The 15683-nt window shown below is 31.4% G+C and overlaps 1 protein-coding gene and 1 pseudogene across 1 annotated transcript in view; both read right to left on the bottom strand.

The window, feature by feature from the left end:
* Window positions 1-15683, bottom strand: part of LOC149497489 (uncharacterized) — a 137308-nt gene that overhangs the window by 57722 nt on the left and 63903 nt on the right. The gene's annotated exons all lie outside the window — the stretch shown is intronic.
* Window positions 11507-14577, bottom strand: LOC119370438 (putative terpene synthase 9; annotated as a pseudogene).

Here is a 15683-nt window from a genome sequence, read left to right as displayed (position 1 = left end):
TCTTCTAAGTTGAGCTCTAGTCATCATCCTTTCTGAGGGGTTATCCATTATGTCTTCCTAGGGATGATACTTATGAAATCGTCATTCTTTTGGTAATTGAGAATCTTCATTTTCTGTATCTAGCATTTGGCTTTCAACTATGTTCTGATCTTCATGTTCTAATTCAGGTTCAGCCTGATTATTGACGTTCTGATCACTTTCTGGCTGTTCTAGTTGTTCTGATTGCTCATTCTGCTTCTCATGATTAGAATCTACAACATCATCACTTTCTAATGTTCTAGAAGTAGAGTCAGTTTCATCAAACACAACATGAATAGATTCTTCTACAACTAGAGTCTTTCTATTAAATACCCTATAAGCTTTACTATTATTAGAATATCCCAGAAAAATCCCTTCATAAGATTTAGCATCAAATTTAGCAAGATGATTTTTCTTGTTATCTAGAATAAAGCATTTGCACCCAAAGATATGAAAATAACCAATATTCGGTTTTCTACCTTTGTATAGCTCATATGGAGTCTTTTTAAGTTCAGATCTTACCAAAGCCCTGTTTAGGATATAACAGGCAGTGTTGACTGCTTCTGCCTAGAAATACTTTGGTAGTTTAGAATCACTTAGCATGGTTCTAGCCATCTGTTGAAATGTTCTATTCTTGCGTTCCACCACTCCATTTTGTGGAGGTGTTCTAGGTGCTGAGAAGTTATGGAAGATTCCTGTCTCGTTGCAACAAGCATTGAATTTCTGATTTTCAAATTCTCCTCCATGGTCACTTCTAATTGCCGTGATGTTGTATCCTTTCTCATTTTGTATTTTCTTACACAGATGAACAAACATGTCATATGACTCATCCTTATTTCTAAGGAAGAGTGTCCAGGAGAATCTTGAGTAATCATCTACAATAACAAATGCATAGAATTTTCCTCCAAGACTAGAAGGAGTAATTGGACCAAATAAATCAAGGTGCAGCAATTTTAAAGGTCTAGAAGTAGAAACCATGCCCTTAGATTTAAAAGAAGTTCTGGTTTGTTTGCCCATTTGACAAGCATCACAAATGTGATCTTTTTCAAATTTCAACTTTGGCAAACCACGAACCAAATCTTTCTTAGACAGTTTAGAAATAAGGTGCATGCTTGCATGTCCAAGTCTTCTATGCCATAACCAACTAGAATTATCAATAGAAACTAAACATATATCTTGGTTATGCATATCAGAGAGATCTACTACGTATATATTTCCAAACCTTTTTCCAACGAATAAGGTTTCATTATCATGCATGTTCTGAACTTCACAATGAGAAGGTTCAAAGATCACTCTTCTATTTTTATCACAAATTTGACTCACACTTAACAAGTTATAATGTAATCCTTTTACTAAGCATACATCTTCTATTGAAGGATTAGAACCTACCACACCAATACCAACGATCTTACCTTTTGCTTTGTCTCCAAAGCTTACCGTACCTCCCTTTTTCTTTTCTAATCTGGTGAACTTCTTTTTGTCACCAGTCATATGCCTAGAGCAAGCGCTGTCCATGTACCATATCTCTGTTTTCAGCTCGCTCCTTAGGCACACCTGAAAAGCTCAAGCAGATTTAGGTACCCAACTCATATTGGGTCCTAGAGGGTTAGTGGTAACAGGTGCACTATGATTCTTCTTTTTGTTGAAACTATGATGTTTTAAAGTCACAACATTAGAAATAGCATTTTTCTGATTAGAAACATGATTCAATTTAGAAATGCTATTAGACCTTGTTTTCTCTTTAGAAAATGATTCTGAAATTGACTTTAGAATTCTAATCTCAGTTTTCAAGGATTCATTTTCAGAATTAAGATTTTTGCATTTTTCTTCAAGATGTGTCAGATTTTCAGAAAATCGATTATTACAACTTTTAAGATCTTTGATATCTATAATGAGGTCTTTGCATGTAACTTCTTGATAAAAAGCATCTTTTAAATGATTACTTTCAGATTTTAGTTTCTGAAATCTTTCTTTAGAACTTTATGCTTTCTAACAAGTTTTTCAAACTCATTGCAAAGATTATTGTAAGTATTAAGAAGATCACTTTCTGATTCGGGTTCAGAAATACTTACAGTGCTTTCATCATTCTCATGGATCATTGCATTTATTTCGTTGATTCCAGCTTTTTGTGTTGAAGCCAGAGTGCTGATTTCTTTAGATTCAAAGTCGATAGTAGCCATCAGACAGATATTAGCAATTTCTTCTTGATCATCGTGGCTTTCAGGATTAGAATCATCTGAATCACTCTAAGCAGCTACGAAAGCTTGCTTCAGCTTCTCTTTCGTTGACTTCTTTTTCAGTTTAGAACAATTAGGCTTGATATGTCCAGGTTTATTACATTCATAACAAACCACTTCAGAAGGTTCTTTCTTAGGCAAGTTACTATTTTTGGATGGAAAGTTCTTTTTATTAAACTTTTTCTGTGGCCTTCCACCCTTTCGATAGAACTTTTTAAATCTTTTAGCAACAAGTGCTAAATCATCACTATCAAGATCAGAAGAACTTTCTTCACTAAAATCTACCCTCAAAGCTAGTCCTTTCTTTTTCTTATCTTCTGTTGTCAAGGAAGATTTCATTTCTTCTGAACAAGAGCTCCTATAAGATAATCATAAGTGACGGGAGTCTCTTTGTAATTCATAACAGTTCCTATAGAATCCCATTTTCTAGGTAGAATTCTAAGGATTTTCTTAACAAGCTCATCTTCTGAAATTTCCTTTCCGAGAGTTCTCAAAGGATTAACTATATTGGTAAATCTAGAATTTAGTTCTGCAATAGTTTCTCCTTCTTTCAATACTAAACATTTCATATTCTCTCCAAAGGATATTTATTCTGGATTCTTTTACCCTGTCTGTACCCTCATAGGTGACTTTAAGTTTTTCCCATACCTCTGTTGCAGATTTACATCCAGACACTTTGTTGTATTCAGTTGCATCTAAAGCACAATGAAGAATATTGATGGCTTTTGCATTTACAGCAATGTCATTCCAGTCAGCATCGGTATATTCTTCTTCTGTTTTTCTAACTAGCTCATCTCCTACAGTTTTCATGAGAATACGAGGACCAGTGATAACATTTCTCCAACAGTTTATATCAACTGATTTAATGAAATTCTCCATTCTAGTTTTCCAGTAAGAGTAATTAGAGCCATTGAACAAAGGAGGTCTAGAAACAGATTGTCCTTCTAAAGAAGAAAGAGGAAGTGGGGTTGCCATGGGATCTTATCTCTTAAGTGGTTAAGCTTAGGTAAATCAAGAGCCAAGGCTCTGATACCAGATTGTGGGTCCCAAATATGTATGGCACAACCCAAGAGGGGGGGGTGAATTGGGTTTTCTAAAAACTGAAATAAATTTTAGAAATTCTAAACAGAAATTAGAATTCTAAGTGCAGCGGAAAACATACAGAACTTTGTGAGAGTAGAATATGGATTAGAATCTCCTCACAATGTTCTAATTTCAAATATAGAAAGTCTGTGCAAAGTGCAGCTATTCATTAGAACAGCTTCACACTGACTTGTACAAAATCAGAGCTTCTTTATGAAGGAAAGTTATCGAACTTAGAACTTCCTCATAAAGTTTGCAAAACCATATAAAGCTATGTGAAAGATAGTTATTAAAATTCAGAACTTCTTCATAGAGCCTTAATCAAATATTAAAGTAACTTTATGATGGAAAGTTATCAGGATTAGAACATCCTCATAAAGTCTAGAAAATAAAATAGAAACCCAAACAGTGAATTATACTGGGAATAGAACAACAATTAGAACATAGTATATTCACTTTATTAGAATACCAGAGTTCTAATGTTCAGAATAGATAAGACTCATTACTGTTTTAGAACATTTGAATCATTAACAATTTTAGCGTTTCTAAAAAATAAACAAAAGTGTAAAAGAGACAGTATCAATCAAACTTCAGAAATAAAGAGATCAACACCGAGAATTATAGTGGTTCGGCACTAACTCGCCTACATCCACTCCCCAAGACGCATCTTGAGATCCTCAACTAAGTTATCTCTTTTAAAGGGTAAGAGACAAACCAACAGTACAAGGCAATAGATCAAAAACCTAGATCTACCCTTTTTGTCCCACTAGATTTTCCAAAGGTTCTAGTTAACCTCAACCCTTTCTGTTTTTGGTAGAGTACAAAAAACTCGATTCAAGACATTACTATCCCACACAAGGAGAAGGTCGCTTGATAACCTCTATCTCAATAGCTTCTAACCTAAGCTATTACACACAAAAGTTTAACAAATAAAGAGCATGTCTACTATAGATTACACAATCTAAATAGACAGAAAGAAACGCCTATATAAGCACAGGAAAAACAATTTTATCAGATTAGAAGATCGATTAGAACACAGAATTGTTTTTCAAAAGAAATTGTAAAAATTCTTTTCACTTTAAATATTGAAAACGTTAAGTATAGAGATGAAAAGAAAAATAGGGGTAGAGAGTAAGTTTTGAGAGATAAGGATTCGTTCAATGAGAGAGTGCTCTTAAAACAAAAACTCTTACTTCACCAAATGCTCAAGACGTGAAAGCTCCTTTATATAGAGTTAAGAAGCTGTCGCCTTTTGGAAAGAGATTGAAATCAGAATATCTTCTTTCCTTATTTAGAAGATGTGAAAATCTTTGTAACCAAAAATCTATTTTATCCTTTTTGGTAAGGGAATAAAACATGATTTTCACTTTCCTTTAAATAAGAGATTTTCGACAGCGTTTATTTTGGAAAGATGGAAAGACATAATTGCGGAAGAATGCTCTTACTAAAACCGAAAGAGATTCTCCTTCGTTTTTAAGGTAAGAAAATAATTTTAAGTATATTAGATCTTTCAAAATATATTTCCGAAAAAGAGAGTAATTTGTATTACCAAAAACATTAAGAGAAGAAATCTCTTTAGTTTTAGGAAAATAAATCTTTTCGATTTAAAGGAATATATTCGAAAATAAATTATTTGAAGAAAACTAATTTTCCGAAAAATATTTTTGAGAGAGAAAAAGATTTTTGTGCTCATATATGGATTTTCTCTCTATCCTACAAAGTTTCCTAAATACCTAGCTACTAGGTTCTTCGAAATCTTCACACTCAATGTAGGACTTGCCTTGTATGATTTCTATCCAAAGAAATTCTGCATAAAATAAAATTAGCACAAATAACATAATTTTAAATTTATTTTTTTTGAATTAATCATTAAAATCCGAGACTTAGAAATTAACCCTTGAGCCAACAAAGTGTTCTTACTAATCTTATTCAGAATAATATTTGATTGCCAAGGACATCAAATATCAATTAACTAAGTTATTTACTGCTGCATATAAATTTACTTATAAGAAAGAATTGAATTATTTGTCTTTAAATGTTAGAATATTAGGATATTTTTTATTTTTATTCTAGAATGGACTGTATTTATCTGTTCACGTTATCTCGTATTGTTAACTTCATTTTTCTTAGAAGGAAAAAAATAAAAAATTCAATTAGTAATGATTTAAGTCTATTTAAGATTCTACTCAATAGATTCACATCCAGCAAAAAATAGATTGTGATTTCTTATCACTAAAGTTATTTTTTTAGTACGGAGGGAGTAACAATCACTATACAATTGTCACATATATTGGACAGGAGTTGTAACACCCCTTCCCGGTCCACCCGTAAACCCGAATGAACCGAACCGAGGCGCTACAAACTGGTTGACTGTATGGCCTGACATGCTGAAATCATAATGTATATTGAAAATAATATCATACTGATGTTGTTTACAAAAATAATGTACTTAATGTTTACAAGACATGATACTAGTTTACAAAATGAAATGGGCCCAACTGTGTGCCCTGTACATGCCATAAAAAGGGTAGACAAAAATACACGTCCAAATGAGTAGCTACCCTGAAGACTGAGTCTTCTACAAATGAACTGCAGCAGTTGTAAGCCGACTCTCTACGGATCAAACTCAAAACCTGCGAGTTAAACAGGTAACTCGCTGAGCAAATAAAGCTCAGTGGATATCTCAACATATAAGAAACAATCAAGCACATACATAGATAAAAATAAGCATATAAATGCATATGGATACTTAAACATGTAAGCACATATAGCATGATCCTTTCATTATATCTTGATTATCTTTTATATTGTTTATAATACTGTATGATTCATGAAATGTTATGTCAAGATATCTGTATGGCTCCATAAGGTTATAGTGAAACCGAAGTGATAAGAAAAACTGTATGAAACTGGATGAATACTGTATGCTTGGCTGCTATGGCCGATATATAATCATATCCACTCAACGGCCTGTAGCCGGAGTACCAAACTGTATGGGGCGCAGATCTGCTATCCTATGTCGCGACATAGCCTTATCTATATGGTTTCTACCTAACCTCAATGGAGCATAATGTTGGTATGTCAATAATATAACACAACATCATATTCATAGTTCATAACTTCATAATTCATAATGTTTATATGATTTCACATCATTTGCATGCTTGCATGTTGTTTTGATACATGTTCTAATGTTGTATTTGATGTTAAAATGATTGGAGGCATATAAGTGAAGCAAAGGAATACAATTGCATTGAAAAAGAAGTCCAAAAATGCATGAAAACACAAGTCGCGAGCGCGCCTTGCAAGGTCGCGAGCGCGTAATGCACCAAATGAGAGACAGTGAGTTATCGGGCACAAGTCGCGAGCGCGTAGTGTGCAAAATGAGAGACAGTGAGTTCCCAGGCCAAATACGCGAGCGCGCGATGAAGGTCGCGAGCGCTTGCAGGCCAAGGGCCAAGTACGCGAGCGCGCACTTGCAAATCGCGAGCGCGAGAAATGCCAAATGAGAGTCAGAGAGGTTGCGAGCACAAGTCGCGAGCGCATACTTGAAAGTCGCGAGCGCGAGATGTGTCAAATGAGAGACAGAGAGTTTCAGGTGGAAGTCGCGAGCGCGTAATCCAAATTCGCGAGCGCGAGAAGGCAACGCGAACTCTTCATGCAATTCGCGCGCGCGCTTCCAGCCTGCACTGTCTGTACTCTTTTGGTCATATCTCTCAATATACAACTCCGATTTGGATGATTCAAAAACCCATGTAAAGCTAACACATAGAGGAACAAATAACTCTTCTATGACACTTCCTAATTCCATCATTAAATGGGGTCAAAAATAAGATGAAGTTCCTGGTAAAATTTCCAGCAAGCCCTGTTTCAACATAAACTCAATATTCACTTCATTTATTCAATACCTCCCCTGTTCTCCCCTGTTTCTCACCATTACCAGTCCTCACACTCAACATAAAGCAATATTGTCTCACTAGCAACACACCACACAATTCTCATACAAAGAAAATGGAAAATAACAAGAGATATCAAACCTTTACTCCAAAAAGCTTGAGTTCTTCTTTAGCTTCTTCTTTCTACACTCCTAGAACTCCCTTCACCTATAAATAAGAATCCTTATAAATTCTAAATTAATAGCACCAAATGATTCAATTATGAACTTAAAGAAGGTTTACTTACTTGGATAGAAGAAAAGTTGATGTTAAGGCTTAACTACCATTAAAATTGAAAGGAAGGTGGAAGAGGAAAGGAAGAAAATGAAGAAGATGAAGATAAACATGAAAAATGGGAAAGTGAAATGATATGCACGGGTAGGCTCTAGAATATCCATGACTTTGTGTGTAAAAGTTCTAAATGGTACCTCAATTAGCAAAAGGCTATCACTTAATACCCAAGCTTAATCTTTTAATACAAATCAATCCTCACTCATATGCTTTGATCTTTTTCTCTCACTCAAGTAAGTCCACTTATAATCCCATTCTACCCCAACCGGGTTTGGTTCAACTCGACTCGACTCGACTCGACTCTATGCTAAGACTCGACTCGGTAGGATGTCACAGGAGTTGTATAATTATAAGTACATTGGCAACAATTATTATAATTATGATATATTGTCCAATTGTATATTAAAATTATATACTATTTTTAGTATGTATTTCACATGGAATTTGGAATAAACTAACAAATTGAGTTACATTAAAATTTTTTATTTACTTGGTATGAACCATCTCATGATTAAATTGCACTCAAACATATTGGCTAATGGTTATGTTATAACTCATAATCTTTATTTTATCTTCATTAGTAAGGGAGTTAAGGCACAAAACACAACACATTGAAAATCAAGGATAATTAATTTCTTTTGTTGATGGGTGGATAACGAAGAACAGAGAGCGAAAACATTTCATTCTCTCTCATTATCTTTGTACTCTCTCCATCCCAAAAAGATGATTTATCTTTTCTTTTGATTTGTCTCAAATATAATTCACTTTCCTTTTTTGTATTGTAGTTGATCCTTAAATCGTTTACTATACACTTATTAAATCACCTTATTTTAATAACCCTCATTAAACTATTAGTTATTATTTCAATACTCATATTTTATTTAAGATGAATATAATAGGAAAGTCATATGAATAAAATAGTATGTTGGCTGACAATTCATGTCACTTTAAAAATTAAGAAATAAATAAATAATTCTTATTTTTATTTTATACAATTACTTATAAAGTTAAAAACTATATTTTTGGACAAATTTACAACAAAATAATATGTGTGTGTGTGTGTATATATATATATATATATATAATATTAAATTTATATTCTTATTAAATTAAATATTTATTATATATAAATAATTTTTATTTTCATTTAATCTCAATTTCAAAATTTAATTTGATTTTTAATAAATCACCGTCTCTAATTTAAATTTAAATTTTTTAATATTGAAGAAAAGTGAAAATATTAAAATATTACTCCACCCGTTCTATTTATACAGGGAAGATTTTTTTTTTTTTTTTGTCGTTCTATTTATACAGAGAAAATTGCTTAAAATGGTAACTCTGGCACTAATGCCAACGCAAAAAGTTCAATATGTCATGATTTTGGTTTTTAGTTTAAATATTAACTTTGGCAGATTTCCAGAAAGTAATTGATATTATTGTGGTTGGACAATTAATGTTCCAAAATAAATTGAATCATGCAATAAAAAACTGAGAATTTCTTCTCATTATGCACAAATATTAAATTTGACCAAGTTGGAATCATAGTCTGAATTATATATACAATTTCTATCTATGCCTAATAATTAAATGTGCTCATATACTGAGATTTACATACAACTCTAATAAATTCAGAATGTAAGGAAGTGGTATTTTTATGGATTTCTTCCTAATTTACCTTTGAAAAGATATTAAGGTACTTCCCAATTTTCCATAAAAGGTGATAAATGATGAGAGAGAGGATATGTTACTTAAATAAGGCGTTTTATTTGTTTAGACTCCCAATAATAAAAAAAATAGGCTGTTTAATTGCAATTGCGCACTAAAGTTTTAATATCAAATTTGGATTGAAAAAATTGACATGAAAATTGAAAGAAAGTTAGGAGCAAAAATTTTCAACCTCAAATTCTTTATTTTGCTTCTCCAAATTTGCGCGTTAAAAAATAAAATTTGGAGCCAAATTTTTCAAAGCTAAATTCATTTAAATAGGAATGAATTCACAACTCTAATTTAATCCACAAACGTCGTGGACACAGTTTTTCCTTTTGTTTTGAATATAGTCCCTCAAGACTTGCTTGCAACTTCAGAAAATATGCTCATGCTTAACAATCAACCCTTAGACTTGATATCCTTGTCATCCACTGAATAACTGCCTTCTGTAGAATCTGAAACCACACAACCACCAATTAACGTTCCAGAAGATGCTCGAAAAGGAAACAAAAGGAAAAACATAATTGAAGATGTGAAAAATACAGTTTGTATATTGTTGTGTTCTAAAACTGAGAAGGATGAGTCAAATACTTGCAGTATTCGTAAAATTGCAGACAGTTTATCCATATCTATTAAGACAATTCATATAATTTGGTAATGCAAAAAATGGAACGTTAATTAGAGTAAATATAAATAGGGACAACTATTTTTATTTAAGCACTGCCATTTGGAAGGAAATTTCACTTTGTTGAGGATTTATTATAGTTGTGAGTAAATTTCACTGTATGTGCACAGTTAAATGTTAAGCATAAGTTTCTCGGTGAAATTTAATTCGTGCGCATAATGTGCTTGAATCTCACATTTTCATAATGCACAGTTCAATCAATTTTAAACATTAAATGCCAACCACAATAATGTCTGACAATTTATTGAAATACTCCCAAAACCAATATTTAATCTATAAACAAAAGCAAAGGCATATAAGACTTTTTGTTTTGGCATTAGTCCCAAAGTTATCATATTAGGAAAATTTCTCTGTATAAATAGAACGTTCAAAAAGGAAATTTTCTTAATATAAATAGAACAGAGGGAGCACTAAATAAATATAAAAAGATGAAAATAGCTTATTTTTCATAGATATTAATATAAGTATACGATGTCCCAACAACTTAAAGGTAACAATACCTGGTGATTCTTTCTCAAAGTCTAAGTAGTATAAAGAGAGAAAAGTTGATAGAATTATATTAGTTGTATTATCAATACTTAGAAAAATAAATTATTTATTAATTAACTAAAATGATAACTAAAGAATTATTATAAAAATCTATTTTACATATTAAAACCATAAATGAGTTTATTATATTTTTTCAAAAAAAAATTATTATACATATTTTTACAGATTTTTAAGTTTTTCTACAAAACTCCATCATTTTAAATTATTTTTATAAATTTATAGGTAAAATTATATATATGCGTGTGATTGTAACGATAACGGGAGATGATAGTACTTTAGATAAAGAAAAAAAAAGAAGTAATAGAAAAAAAGTCAAAAACTGGACTTTATTAGGTCTATTCAATTTTTCAATTTTTCGGTTTGAACTGGTTTTTAAACCTTTCGACTTTAGATGTCAAACTAAATCGGATCGATAGTTTGTAATTGATACAGTATGGTTCGGTTTTAAATTTCTAATCCGTTTCTCATTTCCAAATATGATTTCCAAAATTTGAAGGGTGGTTTAACTTTCACATAGTTTTTTTGACAAAAAAGGTTAACATGAGTACATCATAATTTTTCCTTTGGTTTTTCCCAATGTGACCTTGTATTACCGATGAAGAACTAATAAAAAATTAAATTTTAAACATAATAATTAAGGCAATAAAATAGACTTGGCTAACAGGACTATTTTCAAAGTTGTTTATGTACACTAGTTTATCTAAAAGTTATTAATTATAGAATATTTAAGTATTATTTACTGATCATTAAATAGGATAAAATAAAAAACTTTATAAATTATCCATTTCTAAAAAAAAAAAAATAAACACTAGACAATAATATGGAACAAACAAAAAAGGAATTAAGCCTATTTATGAGACGTAATGAGTATCATTCAGATGAATTGATACAATGACAAAAAAAATGTATAGTATTTTTTAAGGGGAAAAAGGGAAGAAAGGCAACCCTAGAAACAATATTCATTAACTGTTTGAAAATGGAAATCATAACAAGTTATGAAATCATTCTGGTTGAATAGGTTGAACAATCAATGACATCAAATGTTTTTTAGTGACCCCAATTGATGTTCCAATGCCATCCCCATGTTGAAAGATACTTTGAGCAGTTCTAGCCATGTTTAAAGACATGTCGACAAGGAATCTGGGAAGAGAAGTCTTTACGCTCTCTTCATTTAGCTTCTTCCAAGCATCATTGATCAATCCCCTTATGTGATTTTTCGCTTCATCCTCAGATGCATTGTTATCAATCATATAGCACTGAATAGATTTTGCTACGTCACCTCTTTCGCTTTCAGCCTTTTAGGAAATTCCGAAAAAAAAAAGAAAAATAAATTGCATAAACGAATTCTCAAAATGCACAAAAATTCATTTCCTTATGAAGCCATTTTTTAGAAAAAAAATCAGAACTATAAATTCTTTTAATATTTCAAATATGTATCAAAAAAATCCAAATAAAAACGTACCGAGAAAGTTCCCAAGTCATCGTTAAGTCGAGTGATTAAGGATGACCAATAGGTTATTAGCTCATATCCATTCTTCAAACTACGAAGCGAGTCTTTGGACAGATAATGCCCTAGAAACATAGCAGCATGCATTATAGCTTCATGACCTCCAATTGAGATCCATGCATTTCTTATATACTCATTCAAAGTTGGAGTATATCCACTGCTAAACCACCTTGCCTCCAATAAATATGAGCTACAAAGTCTTGCCCACTGCAATGTACACAATTAATTAATGAGAAATGTGTAAAACAAAATATTGTTTAAATTGGTCGTTTAAATAATTTTTGTACCTCTTCCTTAATATAAGGTAGAGCATTGAAGCCTTCTTCATTTAGGATATAATATGCAAATTCATAACCAAAATCGACCAAAGCAGAATGGCATATCTTCATGTACTCTGGTAGTTCATCCATATTCATTCTACCCCAACTGCAATATTACATATTGATGATCATTAGGGAAAAATATGAAATAATAATAGTAACAGTAATTTTTCATGGGTTAGTTGTTGGATAAATACCTATTTACTGCTTGTGTAAAAAGTTCAAGCTCATCTAATGATCCATATATATCATACATATCATCAATTGCACTCAAAATGCAGGTGAATTGTGTGGCAACTATCCTGCATTTCGAGTACTGTGGCTCATATACTGATCCTAATGCCCATAAATAATTCTCCACCAATCGATCTCGAGAAAACGGCAGCTTCTTTTTGAAATCCAATGACGTCCACCACCTAATAAATTAATATTATACATTCTTTAATTGAAGTCCATACATAATGCATAAATTTGAACTTAAATTTTCTGCGATTATCCTTGTGGCCCCTTGGACTTTGCAAGAGTTTAATCATGACTTATACTTTCACTTGCCAAAATGAATATCTTTTTAGAGATTCAATCATGACCATACATTTTCAAATTTCATTTTGATAGGGGCATATATAGTTATTATTAAAATGTGAAAGTGTATGGTTATGATGGGTTCCCTGCAAAGTTCAGGGATCACAAGGATAATCACCGAAAGTACAGAGTCAAATTTATGCAATAGACATGTGTAAATATGTAAAAAGAGGGGAGAATATAAGTAAAAATATTACCTTGTTAGCTCCTTTAGCTCCCTTTGATAGACTGATTGTACCAAGTTGTAATCCAATATAGCCAACTCTAGCAAAGCCTTGTTGTGTGAATCATCTCTCTGGTAGATATTGATAAAATTTCGATTCTCAATCCTTCGCATCCTCCAGTGAAGAGGAACATCCAATGCTTGTTCCATTTGTTGTCTTAAAATATTATTGTTCTCTAACTTCCCCAACAATGACTTAAGATGGTGGCTGGTGAAATTTTTGGCCTCCTCTAAAACATCTTCTCCATGCATTCCAAGGTGTGAAGCATCATACAAACTCAATAGTCCCTCCACATCCCCAGCTAAACTATCCAAGAATTTCCCATTTTTATCTCTAAACTTGTCAAGAACACCTGCTTTATATAAAACAAGAAAAAAATAAGACAAATTGATCCTTATTTATTCTAGACAGCGAGTAATAATATAAAACTTTACCTGAGCTAACCGGAAATGCATGTTGTCTTAGTAACCTAAAGTGTAAAGCTGTAGTGTAAAGATCTGAGTTGGTGTCTATTTTAACAACGGTTAAGATATCTTTCATTTCTTTTTCAAAATGATAAGCAATTCCCAAACGCTGCATAGAATCGATTAACTTAAGTTGGACACAAGGAGTATCTTTAGAGGATGCAAGGGACCTTATAACCTCTTGCTTCAACTCCTCTAAGCGGGTGCCATGAGAATCATACTGCAATATCAACAAAATAAGTTACATTGTAAATATATATTAAGGGTGTGTTTTGCATTGTTATCGGAGATACTATTGAGAAAGAAATTGCTTTATTGAAAATACTAATTAGAGGTTATACTAAAATTTATTTTTAAAGTTTATACCAGAAAAAAACTATTTTTAAAGTGAATATATATATATATATATATATTTTTGCGTGTGTGAAATAAAACACCCTTTAATTAAAGCATATTAACACATGAAACATGGACCTGACAAACCATTTATTAAAATTATGGTGATTTTAATAAAATATTTTGACTCATATATCTTATCCGTACGACATACTTCACATGCAATATAAAAAAAATTAAATATTTTAAGGTGAATTTTTTAAATATTATACTCATAAAAAATATTGTTTTCTTTTATAAAAAAAAAAAAAAAAAAATCATATCCTTAATGCCAAACAAACTCTAAAAGAAACCAAATTACACAATCTAGAAATAAAAGTTTACCGTATAGGGAGTAGTTAGGGACTCGATCAACTTTGGATTCCAAATGCTAGGATGATAATTTGCAGACCGTCTTTTTGTCGTTTCAAATAAAACGACATTGGATTGGGATTTTACAACAAGCGGGTTTAAGGAGCGAATTTTTGAATAACGTCCCTTGTAACTTCTTGTATATAATGGGGAAATTGAGGCTTTAGAGATGTTATTGCGAGTGACAAAATTTGAAGGAAAGAAGGTGGTTGAAAATGATAGCTCCATTATATATCAACTGATGATTAACTCTACAACTGAAAATCTGTCTGAGTTAAATTTATATTCGAAAGAGTTTACGTTTTTGGACTTTGCATGAACAAAAATTAAGAATATATAATGTTTATAGTAGAACGTGGCCCTAATATATAATTAGTGTAATTATTTTAATTATATCCAAAAAGTTAATTACTTTAATGACTTTCATTCAACGCGGCATTAGTTTTCTTCTAATAAAATAAGTAAAACGTGGCAGTATTAAAATGATAAATTTGCTCATTTTAGATGAATTGACTTTATACGCTTGAGTCCAAATGGTTTGTTTTATAATATTTATTTTTTTTAAATTCATAATAAACAAAATAAAATAAAAGTGGATAGTTATAAATATATTAGTCTAAATATTTGTTTGTAAAAGATACTTTAACTTTATACGCTTAAAAAACTCAAAAAAAATATATAATTTGAATTTAATGATCGTGATGCTGTAACGACAATCACTTACTTATTTCTTTAAATTAAATTCAAAAATATATTTTAATTCTGAACAGACAATAATACTTAATACATAATTGGACTTGATGAGAAAACAATAAATTACAAGTTTAGCTCTCTTTCTTTCTTTTCTCTCTAGTTTTCTAAAACCTAATTTTAGTTTGAACTTGTCGCTATTTATCGATGGTAGCTCCTACCTCCGACCTTCTACTATCTCTTTCGCTTCACTTTCTTTCGCTTTTAATCTTCTTTTGTTTTAATAAACTCATATCTATTTTCCTATAACATGTCTATCTTTTTTGTTTTGTCATTGTTGATTGCATCCATATTTGGAGTTTTTTTGTTCGTTCTTTGTGGAGGTAGTCCGTTCTTTGTGGAGGTAGTCCATTCTTTGTGTATGATGCATAGCGACGAAAACTCTTCTTTATTCGTTATATATTGAAATTATTGTAAAAGCAATCAAGTTATAGAAGATTTATATTTTTTGTCAAAATCAACTCGAAACGGAAAGATCTTATATTATATTTTTCTAGTTTCATTATTTAAAAGAATATGAATTTCTTTATTTCATTAAAAGATCAACGAACTCAATTATTTACTAATAGTAAAGTTATATGTTT

Source organism: Jatropha curcas, chromosome 3 (assembly GCF_041381405.1).
Source record: "Jatropha curcas cultivar XTBG-Jc1 chromosome 3, XTBG_Jcur_1.0, whole genome shotgun sequence".
In the NCBI taxonomy this organism is placed as follows: Eukaryota; Viridiplantae; Streptophyta; class Magnoliopsida; order Malpighiales; family Euphorbiaceae; genus Jatropha; species Jatropha curcas.
The sequence above is the reverse complement of the archived record's forward strand: the minus strand, read 5'-3'. Positions and strand labels throughout refer to the sequence as shown.